The sequence below is a fragment of the Oryctolagus cuniculus genome, chromosome 11 (assembly GCF_964237555.1).
Source record: "Oryctolagus cuniculus chromosome 11, mOryCun1.1, whole genome shotgun sequence".
Taxonomy (NCBI): Eukaryota; Metazoa; Chordata; class Mammalia; order Lagomorpha; family Leporidae; genus Oryctolagus; species Oryctolagus cuniculus.
In genome coordinates this window covers 103,532,197-103,546,188 of record NC_091442.1, presented here as the reverse complement: position 1 = coordinate 103,546,188, position 13,992 = coordinate 103,532,197, and positions in this window count along the sequence as shown.

Genomic DNA, 13,992 nt, shown 5'->3' with positions numbered 1-13,992 from the left:
GATATTGGAAAGGACAAGGATTTTCTGGCTTACACCCCCAAAATCACAGAAAATAAAAGTAAAAGTAGAAAAGTAAAATTTCCTCAAATTAAATTGCTTTTGCTCAGCAAAGGAAACAATCTAACATAGCAGAGACAACCAACACAACGGGAGAAAACATTTGCAAGCCGTACATCTGTCAAGGGGTTACTATCCAGAATCAAACAATTCAATAGCAGACAAAACAAAACCAATCCATGAGGTAGTATTGTGGCATAGAGGTTAAAGTCACCACCTGGGACTCAGCTATCTCATTTGGGCACCAGTTCTTGTCCTGGTTGTTCCACTCCCAATCCAGTTTCTTGCTAATAACCTAGGAAAAGCAGCAGAGGATGCCCCAAGTGTTTGGGCCCCTGCCACTCACATGGGAGACCCAGAAAATGCTCTTGGCTTGGGGCTTCGGCCTGGCTCAATGCTGGCCATTGTGGCCACCTGAGGAGTGAACAAGCAGATAGAAGATTTCTCTCTCTCTCTCTTTATATGTGTGTGTGTGTTTGTGTGTGTGTGTGTGTGTCTCACTCTCTCTATAACCATGACTTTAAAAATAAATAAATAAATCTTTTTAAAAAATCCAATTTTGGGGTCGGCACTGTGGCATAGGAGGCTAAGCCTCTGCCTGTGGTGCCAGCATCCCATGTGGACACTATTTCATGTCCTGGCTGCTCCTCTTTTGATCCAGATCTCTGCTTATGGCCTGGAAAAGCAGTAGAAGATGGCCCAAGTCCTTGGGCCCCTGCACCTGCATGGGTGACCCAGAAGAAGCTTCTGGCTCCTGGCTTCAGATCAGCTCAGCCCTGGCCATCGCAGCCATTTGGGGAGTAATACAGTGGATAGAAGACCTTTCTCTCTGTCTCTCCCTCTCACTGTAACTCTACCTCTCAAGTAAATAAAAATTTTTAAAAGAATCCTATCATTTCAATGAGCAATAGATCCAGGCATTTCTCAAAGGACCAACAGACACATGAAAAACCACTCAAAATGAGTAATTACAAGGGAAAAGCAAGTTAAAACCCCAGTGAGATATCATCACTCAAGTAAGGTTGACTATTATAAAAAAGACAAAAGATAAAAAGTATTACCAAGTGTGGAAAAAAGAGAACCCTTGCACATTGCTTGTGGGAATGTAAATTAGTATAGCCATTGTGGGAAACTATGGATGTTCCTCAAAAAGCTAAAAAGAGAACTCCCCTAAGATCCAGCAATCCCACTGCTGGGTGTATATCCAAAGGAAATGAAACTCAACTGTTGAAGAAACATCTTCACTCCCATATTTACTGTAGTACTAGTCTTAATTGCCAGGAAATGGAAACGACCTAAGTATCCATCAACTGATGAGTGGACGAAGAAAAAGAAGTGCATACACTCAGTGAAATATCACTCAGTCATAAGAAAGGATGAAATCTCATTTGCAACAACATGGATGGAACTGGAGGTCATTATGTTAAGTGTAATACGCCAAGCACAGAAAGACAAATATTACATGATCTCACATGTGGAGTCTCAAAAAATATGGATGATCTCATAGAAGTTAAAAATATAATTGTGGTCACCAGAGCCTGGGGAGAGAAAAAAAAGGAGGTGAAGACTGGGAAACTGATTGACAGGTACTGGGCTATAGCTAGATAGGATTAAGTTCTGGAGTTCTAGTGCATAGTAGTGTGAAGACAGATAATGTTAATTTACCATGTATTTCTCTATAAAAATGAGAAAATAGGATTTTGGATATTTTTTCTATAAAAAATGTTAAATATTTGAAAGTATAAATATATTTACCTAGAATAGACATTACAGAAATGTATATATGTGACAAAATGCTACATAGCACCCCATAAATATGTAAAATGTCTATATGTCTGTTTTTTTACATTTAAAATTAAGAAAATACTGACTCAAAGTTTTGGAGTGAGGAAGTAACATGGGAAAAGATGTATTCAAGGGAGATAGATCAGGCTGTGCAGGATGTGTTCAGTGTGTGAAGTCTGGAGTGTGCAGGTCAAATAGACACTGCTAGAATAGCCAGAAGACTGGGAGCCTCCTGTGTTCCCCCAGCCCCCCCACCCCCACACACACACAAAGGGGAAGAGAGGAGGGAGACAGAGGAAGAGAGAGGGATGGGAGGAGGGAGGGAGGGAGAGAAAAATAGCCAATTTACATTGATCCAGTCTTTTTAGTTGCTCTGGGAATCACCATGCTGGTAGATTTTTTTTTTTTTAAAGCAAAGGCAAAGCCAATCATGTCACTCCTCTGTTTCATACCCATCAACTGCCTTCCTGTGATTCACAATAAAAACCATCCATAATATGGCTCACAGGGCTCCACAGGACCTGGCTTTGCCCATCTGTTCCCACACCCTCAGGAAACTGCATTTCCAAATCCAAATGAGGTCTTGCATTTCCCTACCTCAGCATCCTGCTCTTTCTTCTACCTAAAATGTATTTCCCCCAAGTATCTTGAAACTCCTACTCTTTCAATGCCATTAGCTTCTTGGAAAAGCCTTCCCTGGACACCTGAGTGAGATGCCCATTCATTCCCCATGAGTACCTCCACACACTCATCACAGTGTATTTGCGGTTGTGCTTCCTACATGTCTGTCTTCCCTACTAAACGGTGGACATTTTAACAGCTCCCATCTGCACTAAATCATGAGTATAGTGCTTATTTCCATTAGACTGTAAGCTCCCTGAGGGCTTGGTTCATACTGTCTCCTCTGTGCACTATTAAAGAAAGCTAGGCAATACTGGCAATTAATAAATTTTTGTTTAATTCATGGAAGATAGGAAATGCTTAATAAATGCGTAATGAATGAGCAATAAGCATTTGGGTGGTGGGGAGGGAAGGACGTTGAACTTAATGTTCCAGCCACCTAGGAATTCACATGCTTATTGATTCAAAGTTGTGGTCAGCCACCTGCTGACACCCTGGTTAGATAGCATATTATATCCCTTTGTGACATGCCTCATGTCTGGCTCACAGTCAGGTGTTCAGTTAGAGTATCTGTGTTATTTTAGATGGCAATGATGTACTTATTATTAAATGGCAAATATTCTGTTTGTGATTAAAAAAATAGAACTTTCAAATAATTAATCTCTCCCCATGAAAGTTGCAAAATTTCCCAGCTAACTGACCTAACTCAGAGACATTTTCCGTCTTTGCCTAAGTTCTTCATTGTGCGCCTTCCATCACTGTCATCTGAAAGCGAGGTCAAACCATTTAACTTTAAATAAAGCCAGCCAGTGCATAAGATCTTGAGATTTAAAACCACAAAGTGAGTGCAAAGTGAACAACCATTGATGTATTTTCTGTATACCACAAATCTCTTTTCAGACCAAAGGGGCATTGTCCTGAAACTTCAAAAGACAAGAAAAATATTAGAAAGCTCAACAAATAATTCATATTGACACACTCCAAAACCCCAGGATGGTGCACAGATCATAGTAGGTCCTTGTGTGAAAGAATGAAGGAATGTTCATCCCTAAAATCAGTATTAAAGATGGTAGCCCCACGAGAATTAGGAGAAACTCCATGTTTTGTTATATTCATAATTTTTATTCTTGAGAAGTATTTTACTCTGTATCTTGATTTTATTTGAAAAGAGTCCAAGTATTTACTTCCTGTTTCTGATATATTTTTAGCTATAGAATAAATGACCTTAACTCTTTCTTTTCCTTCCACAACTTCCCTTTACCTTCCTGAACAAAGGCCAAATTCTTCAGCCTGACCTTCAGGCCTTACATGGTGTGGACTCCTGGTTCCCACTACTGTGCAAGCACCTTACACTGTAGCAAAGTCACTGTTATTTCCACACACATTCCAGAAACTGCCATTCACACCTTTGCTCACACAGATGCCTCCAGCTGGACGGCTCTTTTTGACACCTTGCAGTATGGTGTGGCAGGATACAGAGCTCTAGCCACAAATTCAAGGCCAGGCTCCATCACTTAGCATTGTGTGGCTTTGAACAACTGCTTTTGCTGGTAGTTTGCCCAATTGCTCTAAGGCCCTCCACTCTCCCTTTGCCTGCTCTACTCCGAGCCATGCAGGCCGCATTTCCCCAACTCCTTGGCCAGCCAGTGGAAAGCACCAGGGGGCCACTGGAGGTCAGGAAAAGGAGAAGCCAGAATGTCCTTCCTCCTCTCTTGCCACGGTGGGCAGCATCTCTGGCAGCAGCTGTGTCTCCTTGGCTGCAGCTCCTGCCAGACAGCCCTGCTGTGGTTTCAACTTCCTCAAATGGAAAGAGAGGGAGGGTGTCCCAAGGATCTCAGCTGAGCTTTGCATACAGCTATGCGTGAAACATTTATGTGAGCCAATACATTCTCTTTCTAAATGTAAGCCTATTTAACTTGGGTTTCCCATCATTTGCAACAAATGAGCTTTCATTAATTTAATCCCTCGATTAAGAAGTAACTTCTCACTCATGGCATAGTAAGAGTGTTGAGATCATAACACAGCATAAAAAGTGCGGCTTAGTGCAGAGGAAATGAGGAAATTCAGAAGAGGAGGGTCACTTTCATCCTGAGGTGCTGACGGTCAAGACACGGGACCTTCTTTCTGGTTGCAGAGGGAAGCCAAGGAAGACTCTTGAACAGGATTTAAGTCCACAGAGTACAATGATACAGCATGTAAAATCAACTGAATGAGGTTTACAGTGTTGCTGCTGTGCACAACTCCTGGGGGCGTCCTTCACCTAGAATACATTCTAAATGGTGCTCCCTAGAATTGTGTACTGTGTGTCTTTGAACAATGGAGAGAAGCTGGAAGCATGATCAAACAGCTATTCCAGGAGAGAGATGTGAATCTGCGGACTTGGGCAGCAACAGAATGTGGGGAATGGTTTTGAGACACGTTCTAAAATACTTTGATTTTCAATGTGGGGAGAGCAGGGATGTTGACAGTAATAGCCGCATCAGGAGGAGATGTAGACTTGGTGGAGATGGAAAGTTCCTTTTTAGTTAAGAGACTGTGAGGCAGTAACAGAAGAAAGTTGATGACTGCTAACCACGGAACTGGGTCTCAGGGAAATCAGGCCACAAATAAAGATATGGAAACAGTGATGAAATCATGGTTTGGAAAAAATTGCCAAGAGGGAGAATATTCATTAGAAGAGAATAAAGCCAAGAAATAGTCCTTATGGAATAGCTACATAGAAAGAGACAAAGGAAGATAAATCAGGAAACAGGAATGAGGTATCTAGAATCATGAGAAAAGTCAGAACTATGGCAGGTAGGCCAAGGGAGGAGTTTCAAAAAGGAGGGGCTGGCATTCTCTCTCTGCTTCTCTGCTGTGGCCACTGCTTAAGCATTTGTCAATGGAACTTCCATCACCCCAAGTCCCTGAGCAGCTGCTGTGAGCAGAGCCCCAGGTGACGCTAATGGACATCAAGTATGAGCAAGAAGTAACATTCGCTGCTAGAAGCCACAGACTGTTTTGTTTCTGCAGCAGAACCTAGCCCATCCCCAACAACACATGGTGGTAACTTAGGGCTGAGGGAATGGGGAAAAAAGAAGAGAGAAACAATTGTCAGAGATTTGAGCGTTGTTTTGGGGGTTAAGGAGGGAAAAAAGGGGCTCTGAGAAGAGAAATTGAAGATATAAGAGGGTGCACTTGTTTGAACTTGGCTATGGAGGAGCTCAAGGGCTGACTGAGCTCTGTGAGCAGTGGCACACCGGATATGTGGCCAATACACTGGCTCTGAGACATTCGGGACAGGCATCACCAGCATATTTTCCTGCCCACTGGAACCACTTCTGGAGAAAGCTCACCCACTCGTAATCAAATATTGTCTATGATGATACAGTGTCATCAAGCCTTTCTCAGCAAGCAGAGTGTCATTCCCATTAGTTCTGCTATGGCAAAATACCACAGATTGGGTAGTTATAGAAATATCACATATTTTTTCTCACATGTCTGGAAGTTAACAAGTCCAAGATCAAGGTGCTGACAGATTTGGTGTCTGGTAAGGGTTCTCTTCCTGCTTCCAAGATAGCATTTTCTTGCTGTGTTCCTCCACTCTGGGCAGAAGGGATAAACTCGCTCTCAAGCTGTTTTATAAGGGCACTAATTCCATTAATGAGGATAGAGCTCTCAGGGCTTAAACACCTCCTTTGGGTCCGACCTCTTAATCCTGCTGCTCTGGGGTCTGAGTTTCATCATGAATTTTGGAGGGGCACCCGCATTCAAATAGTAACACAGAGGAACAGAAGAAACAACTTCTCACGCCTCGGTTTCCTTATCTATAAAGCAGATATAATGAAGAACCTACCTTATATAGTTGTAAAAATTAAGTGAGTTAACTCTGTGTAAATAGCATCTGACACAAAGAGAGTTCTATTTAAGTGTGTTCTCAAAACCCTTCCAGGTTTTAGAAAGAAGCTGTCAGTGTTGTGGAGAGAGCTGCTAACGGCTGCTTTCTGCAATTATCAAAGAGCAAAAAAGAAGCTCTGATACATTAGGAGGCAAACAGGCAGAGTAAGCAATGCATATATTTAACATCTCCACCAGCTTCAAAGCCAGTGTTGTTAAATGAAAATCAATCTCCATTTATCTTCTGCAGTTGTGCCATTTCAACTAATAAAAAAAGTCAAAGATTCAGAACAGGTAAAAAGCTCTTGAACACTTGAAAGAGTCTTTGAAAGTCATATTGGGACAGAATTTTAGAGGTAGGAATGATTGGATCTGACAGAATAAACTCTGGGCACCACAGACTGTCTACAGAATACCAAAACAACCAACATGGAAAGTTTTACCAATCCCCTGTTTTATTTACATGATTCTCAAGCAATGGTATGACTGAGAGTTTTGTTTCTCATTTTAGATAATTAGTCTTTTGAACACTAGTTTTGAAATTTGACACATATTTGTACATATTTATGTCATACAGAATGATAATTCAATACTTATATACAAATGTAATGATCAAGTCAGTCTTAAGCATTTCCATCTTCTCAAACATTTCTCAATTCTGTGTTGGGGATACTCAGACACTTCTTTTCTAGCTATTTTTAAATATATCATAAAATTGTAGACTATAATTACCCTTCTGCATTATAGATCACAAGAATAATTCCTCCTAACTGTATTTTGGTACCTGCTATATAACCTCTCTCTACTCCCAACTCCCCAACACATAGTCAAAATGAACTGATTAAATCAGTAGGCTGTTTTGACCTTGCAGTGTCAGGATTTCAGGGTTGGAGTATCACCTCCAGAAGTTGGATGGTGAGAGTCCAGGACATTTTTCTCCTACTCGGAAAAGGACTTTGGGAGGTCCCAATGTGGGCCTGTGCAGAAAAAGCTGGTAATTCTCCAGGATTCAGGAAGAAAACACAATCTGGCTGATTTGGACTTTATAGCTACTCATCCTCAATAATATTGATGTTTTTGAGCCTTTCCAGTCACCAAAAATGCAGGTTTGTATTGGGGAGAGTCACATACACATCATACAAGTCTCAATGACCTCAAGGGTCAATGATGGAAACTGATAATTGGTTGATGCAAAACAAGACCTCCCTAGGTAGATCAGACTAAAGTTGACCAGAATCTGGACTTGTTTTCCAAGAGTCCTGGACAAATCACTCATACTCAGCCATTTAAGTGAAACTGCTGGGCCGTGGCTTCTGCTAAATCAAATAAGCAAAGCAGTTCCTTGAGATGAGGTAGCCGTGCTCTGGACCATGTGACCTGACCATGTGACCACAGATTGGTTGGTCAAGGGAGATCTGAAGGCAGCCAGTTCGTTGGCTCACTGGTGCCCTACATACAGTGTCCAGGAGCAAAAAATTCTGTCCCCAAGGGAACAATGGTGATTAAATCACTCGGATTTTTGAAACCTTGAGTTGGCAAATGGCATCAGTTATTTCTGTTTATTTTTGGAAGATGCAAGAAAACACACAAACATGGAGGCTGGTAGGAGACTGTTCAGGGCAGAGTACCAGAAGGAAGAGGTAGGAACCCAGACTGAAGAAAGGGAGCTGGAGGTACCCATCCCCAGCCCTCCCTGGGCTTCTGAATGCCTTTCTAATACCAGTTTCAGTGAGGCTCACTGGGCGGCTGCCTGTTGCCTGCTGTCCTTTTGTGTATATCCATGAAGTAACTTGTTATTAGAGAAAGCTGAGAGGACTCTCTCTATCTTGCAACCAAGAGAGCTGAACTAAATGCACCAGGTCTTCCCAGGATGCCTATGGGTTGTGTGGACTACAGGCCAGCCAGGAAGATGCAAAGGCCCCTAAGGTGTTGCTCTGTGATTGACAGAATGTGTTTGAGAGGACAAGTTTCCTCTGTCATCTGCTGGGGCAGCAAGACAAGACACTGAGATGTCAAATCACAGGGAGTGTCTGCTCCAAGCTGCGCTTCTCTGACATAACTGAAATGGCTGAACACAGACCAGCTTCCACACCAGTAGCCACTTGGAGACTCCATGTAATCGTGGTGCACTTATTCAGTCTGTGGTGAATGGATGGGGCAGGGAGAATCAAACTTCATTGTCACAGGAAATATTTTACAATTGAGTAGCATCGTTGTATTAGAGATGCACATTTCTTGATTTTTAAATAAATGGTTTACCCACAGAAAGCTCAGATTCCTCTCTGCTTCTGGTGACTTGTTTAGGGCTTGATCCTTACTGTTCTGTTCCTGAGTGATGATTCTTAGCAAGAAATAATTCTTGTTCTGGAGGCTGAGATATAAATACCAGTTTTTCCTTTTTTTTAATGGACTCCAGATCATTAGTACATGAGAAAACATAAGCTGTTCTCATGGAGATATTTTATGCCTTGAGTGAAATAAATTACAAAGCAAGCATTGAGTGGGATACAGTGGCAAAATATGTCACACTTTCAAACAACACTTCAGTGAAGACCCATCTCCTTGAGAGCCGTGACAGGTTGTATCAATTCCTAGTGCCAGGTTTAGTATCTGAGTAGGCACTGTCAGAGGAGGCACTCAGAAAATCTTTGCTAAGTGAGCAAATGAATTGATGAATGTTTCACTGCACTGTGGTCAATTATATTGCTTTAGAATCGATCATAAATACGGGTAATACAAGAAATTGGCTGGCATAGAGGATTCATTGGAATAAGCACTGGATTAGGATTCACCTGACCTCCCGAGGAAGACTACATCCACCATGTTGACTTCACTCTGCTGCTCAGAGGTTGGCTTTAACAAATTAAAACAGACCATGGGCCAGCGCCATGGCTCACTAGGCTAATCCTCTGCCTTGCGGTGCCGGCACACCAGGTTCTAGTCCCGGTCGGGGCGCTGGATTCTGTCCCCGTTGCCCCTCTTCCAGGCCAGCTCTCTGCTGTGGCCCGGGAGTGCAGTGGAAGATGGCCCAAGTGCTTGGGCCCTGCACCCCATGGGAGACCAGGAGAAGCACCTGGCTCCTGCCTTCGGATCAGTGCAGTGTGCCAGACACAGCGCACCAGCCGCGGCGGCCATTGGAGGGTGAACCAACGGCAAAAGGAAGACCTTTTTCTCTGTCTCTCTCTCTCACTGTCCACTCTGCCTGTCAAAAAATAAAAAACAAAACAAAACAAACAAACAAACAAACAAAAAAAACCAGACCATGGTCAAGAAGCTCCGTGCCTGAGTTTCTACATCTATTCAGTGTGTTGACTGCATTAGTGGCAAGATATTTGTTATTTTAATCAGTACTTTATATTCTGAGAAGCCTTTCACAACCTTCATAATTAGTATTTTAAGATATATTTTGACACATAGTAATCATAGATATTTATGTGGTACAATGTGACATTTCAATACACATATGCAATGCATAATATCAGATTAGGGTAACTGGTATATCCAGCACCTCAGACATATTTAATTTCTTTGTGTTGGAAACATTCAAAATCTTCTCCGCTAGCTATGTTGAAATGTTCAATTGTTGTCAACAATATTCAACCTACTGTGCTACAGACATCACAATTTAATTCTCCTGACCGACCACTTTCCCATTGATAATCCTCTCCCTCCCTCCCTCCCAGCCTTTGGTATCTGGTAACTACTCTAGTAGTCTCTACTTCCATGAGATCAACATTTTAGCTTCCACAAATAAGTGAGAATATGTGGTATTTGTCATTCTGTGCCCAACAATGTCCTCCAGTTGCATCCAAGTTGCTACAAATGAATTTCATTCTTCTTCTGTGGTTGAACAATGTCCAATTATGCATACCTTATGTTTCCTTTATCCATTCATCATCAGTCAATGGACACCTAGTTTGATTCTATATGTTGGCTATTGTAGATAATGCTACAATAAACACACAAAGGTAGATGTTTCCTAGAACATGCTGATTTCATTTCCTTTGGATACATATCCAGTAGTGGCATTGCTGGATCACAGAGGAATTCTATTTCTAGGTTTCTGAGTGACCCCCGTAACTGCTTTTCATACTGGCTGTACTAATTTACATTCCCACCAACAGTATACCACAGTTCCTCTGAAAATAAATATTGAAAAAAACTCAAATAGTGAATTGGGATGGCTCCAACATTTCCCTTCTTGTAAGAATGCCACAATCTCTAAGTGTTAATGTAACTAATGAGATCCATAATGAAAGGTCTCTCTTATTTCTGCCCTTTTCCTCATCACCTTTCCTCTTCTCTCCGAAAGTCAGGATACATTTGCATACTTCTTCAAATTTACCATGACTTTTTTTTTTTCCTGAAAAATACCCTTACACTGTAGGGCAGGCTAAAAAAATTAAAGTAGAGGGTCACTTTATGCATATCGATGGCCTATTTCCACTAGTGAAAGGACATTTCCTTCCTTCCATTCTTTATTGCACAGACATTTAGGCTCTGTGCTAAATACAGGAGATACAATGATGAATAAGTGAGACAGAGTCCTATTCCAAGTTTGCTGAGAGATTTGGACAAATCAATGGGGAGTTACAATGTTATGTTACCGTTATACAAAGCAATGATAGCAAAAATGTGAGGTGGTGCATTGGAGGCATTTAATCTAGGCTTAAAGGGTTTGGAAGCTTCTGAACGTGATATTTAAGATGAGACAAGCATGAAAACTGTGAGCCAGGTGAGAAGTTGGGGTGAGGGAAAGGAGTGGATGAAGTCAAAGGAACAGTACCTGGTTCTCATCTCCTGCTGCAATGTCCTTTTTTTTTTTTTTTTTTTTTTTTTTTTTGACAGGCAGAGTGGACAGTGAGAGAGAGACAGAGAGAAAGGTCTTCCTTTACCGTTGGTTCACCCTCCAATGGCTGCCACGGCTGGCGAAAAAAATCCAGGGCCCAGACCAGGACTAGAACCCAGTGTGCCAGCACCGCTAGGTGGAGGATTAGCCTATTGAGCTGCGGTGCCGGCTTTGCAATGTCCTCTTAAGATTCTAAACTCTGACTTCTTGACTGTTGAGTCTCATGGTTCAAAGGCTGTAATTCTCAACAGGGTTGATTATTTTTCACCTGTAGAGTCCTGAGGTTTCATGGATTTCAAAAACTGCTTTGGCTGAACTCAAGGTAAGTGGGAGCCACTGCAAATTGCTGTATGAAGGCTCTTGCCTTCATTTTATCTTGGTGCTTGAGATTAAAATAAAATTTAAAATGTCAAGTTACACTCCTTTTCCACTCTATACCACAGTACAGCCTATTCTTCAACAATTATTTATTGGATTCCTGCACACAGCACAGTGCAATGAATTATTGAAGATACTGACATAACACAACTTTGTATCACATTTTCAAGGCTGTGTGAGAGAAATTTAAATTTATTCCTTTTGGAAGAAGCATTATAAAATCTGCTGACTCAGAGAACAAGCACTTACTTTTATAAATTTTTTTTTTAAAGATTCTAGGGCCACCTATAGTACCTTTAACCAATATCTATTTCCATTACACTATCAGGAAATTAACAACTACAAATCACAGTATTTTGTGCTAGATTTAACTTATTTTTCTCTTACTTATCCATCAAATATGTACACAACAACCTTTACTTTCTTTTCCTGATGATTGAATACAATAATTCATTGTTCTAAGAATAATGCTTTGGGGGCTAGCTGTGGCACAGTGGGTTAAAGCACTGGCCTGAAGCGCCGGCATCCCTCACAGGCACCAGCTCTAGTCTTGGCTGCTCCTGACTTCACATCGGCTCAGCTCCGGCCACTGCAGCCATCTGGGGAGTGAACCAGCGGATGGAAGACCTCTCTGTGTGTCTCTACCCCTCTCTGTAACTCTGTCTTTCAAATAAATAAAATAAATCATTAAAAAAAAGAATAATGCTTTGTACAAAGTGTTTTACAATTATCAAACTAAAAGCATAATATACTTATCTCTAAATCCTTAATTTTACAATATTTAATAAAAGATAATTCAGAATGGGGCCAGCACTGTGGCACAGCGGGTTAAAGCCCTGGTCTGAAGTGCCAGCATCCCATATGGTGCTGGTTCTAGTCCCGGCTGCTTCTCTTCAAATCCAGCTCTCTGCTATGGCCTGGGAAAGCAACAGAAGATGGCTCAAGTCCTTGGGCCCCTGCATCCACATGGGAGATCCAGAAGCAGCTCCTGGTTCCTGGCTTCGGATCGACGCAGCTCTGGCCATTGCAGCCATCTGGGGAGTGAATCAGTCGATGGAAGACCTCTCTCTATGTCTTTACCTCTCTCTGGAACTCTTTCAAATGGATAAAAGAAATATTTAAAAAAAAGATAATTCAGAAATAATTAAGGTTTTTTTCTAAGAAATAACATAAAAGCAGGAAGCAATATTCCATATTTTTAAAAGATGCCACTTAGTTCTATTTTGTGAATCACATTAACATAAAGAGCAACTGAGTAGTTTATGGGAAAATACAAAGATGTTAAAAAAAATTATCCTTAAAATAAAATTGAATTAATCAACATCAATAAGTATTTTTGTATTTACTATCAACTCTCTTGAATCGTAGGGTCATTTGTACACAGAGTTCTTTCATTGATTCATTCAAAGTTAATGCATGCCTACTATGTGCCAGAAATGGGTTTAGGCTTTAGGAAGACAGTGATAAACAAAATATGCAATTCTTGCCTTCTTAGAGCTTATATTCTAACAAAAATAATACCTATCTCACGGAATTATTGAGGAGGTTAGAGGTTACATAACTGTTTTGTGACCTAAGGTCCTTCAATATGACTGTCTATTCCTCCGTCTCCTATAGCATCCCTCCACACTCAGGAGGTATTAGTAAATGGTGATTTGCTACATCACCAACAGTGCTTCACACTGTCGCATCTGACTAGTAGAAGTCCTCACATATCACGGCCATCTTTAATTCATTCTATTTGTTCATTCCAACATAATGTGCTGTGAGTTTACCCAAACTAATTTAGGAAAACTCGTTACACTTGTATCAAATAAAATGTATGACAGGGAATCCCAAAAGACTAACAAAAGGTCAATGATAACAGGTAATATTTATTGAGCCCACATACCATGCAACAGGAACTGTGTTCTTCCTGGCTGAATATGGAAAACTAAAAATAGTATATATTAACGTTTTAGGACTACAGTTTTTCTAACCAAACAGCTTTATCATCCTATGCACTGCTTTGAAGAGAAATCGATTTCTACATCACTTTTAATGATCTATATTTAATTTATGGCTATACCAATACTAATAATGGCATGACCAACACCCCTATCACTAAATCTTTGTATATATTATTTCCTCAAGATCAAGTCTTACTGTGTTTTCCTATAAGAACAAAACAATGTATTCATAGAAAAATACCTTAAATTTAATAAAAAGCATGTCTTCATATTTTACTAGAAAATGTTGTTAATATTTCCCTAATATTTTCCAATTTCATAAAATGGATTTGTTTTAAATTTTTATATTCACAAAAAGATAGGAAAACATAAGAAAAGTTTTGTGTAACTTACGTTTAACTGTTTTCTTTTTGGAAATATATATTAAATTAATAGCTTTTTATAATTGCTCTGGGACATGAGTGATGAGTACTTCAA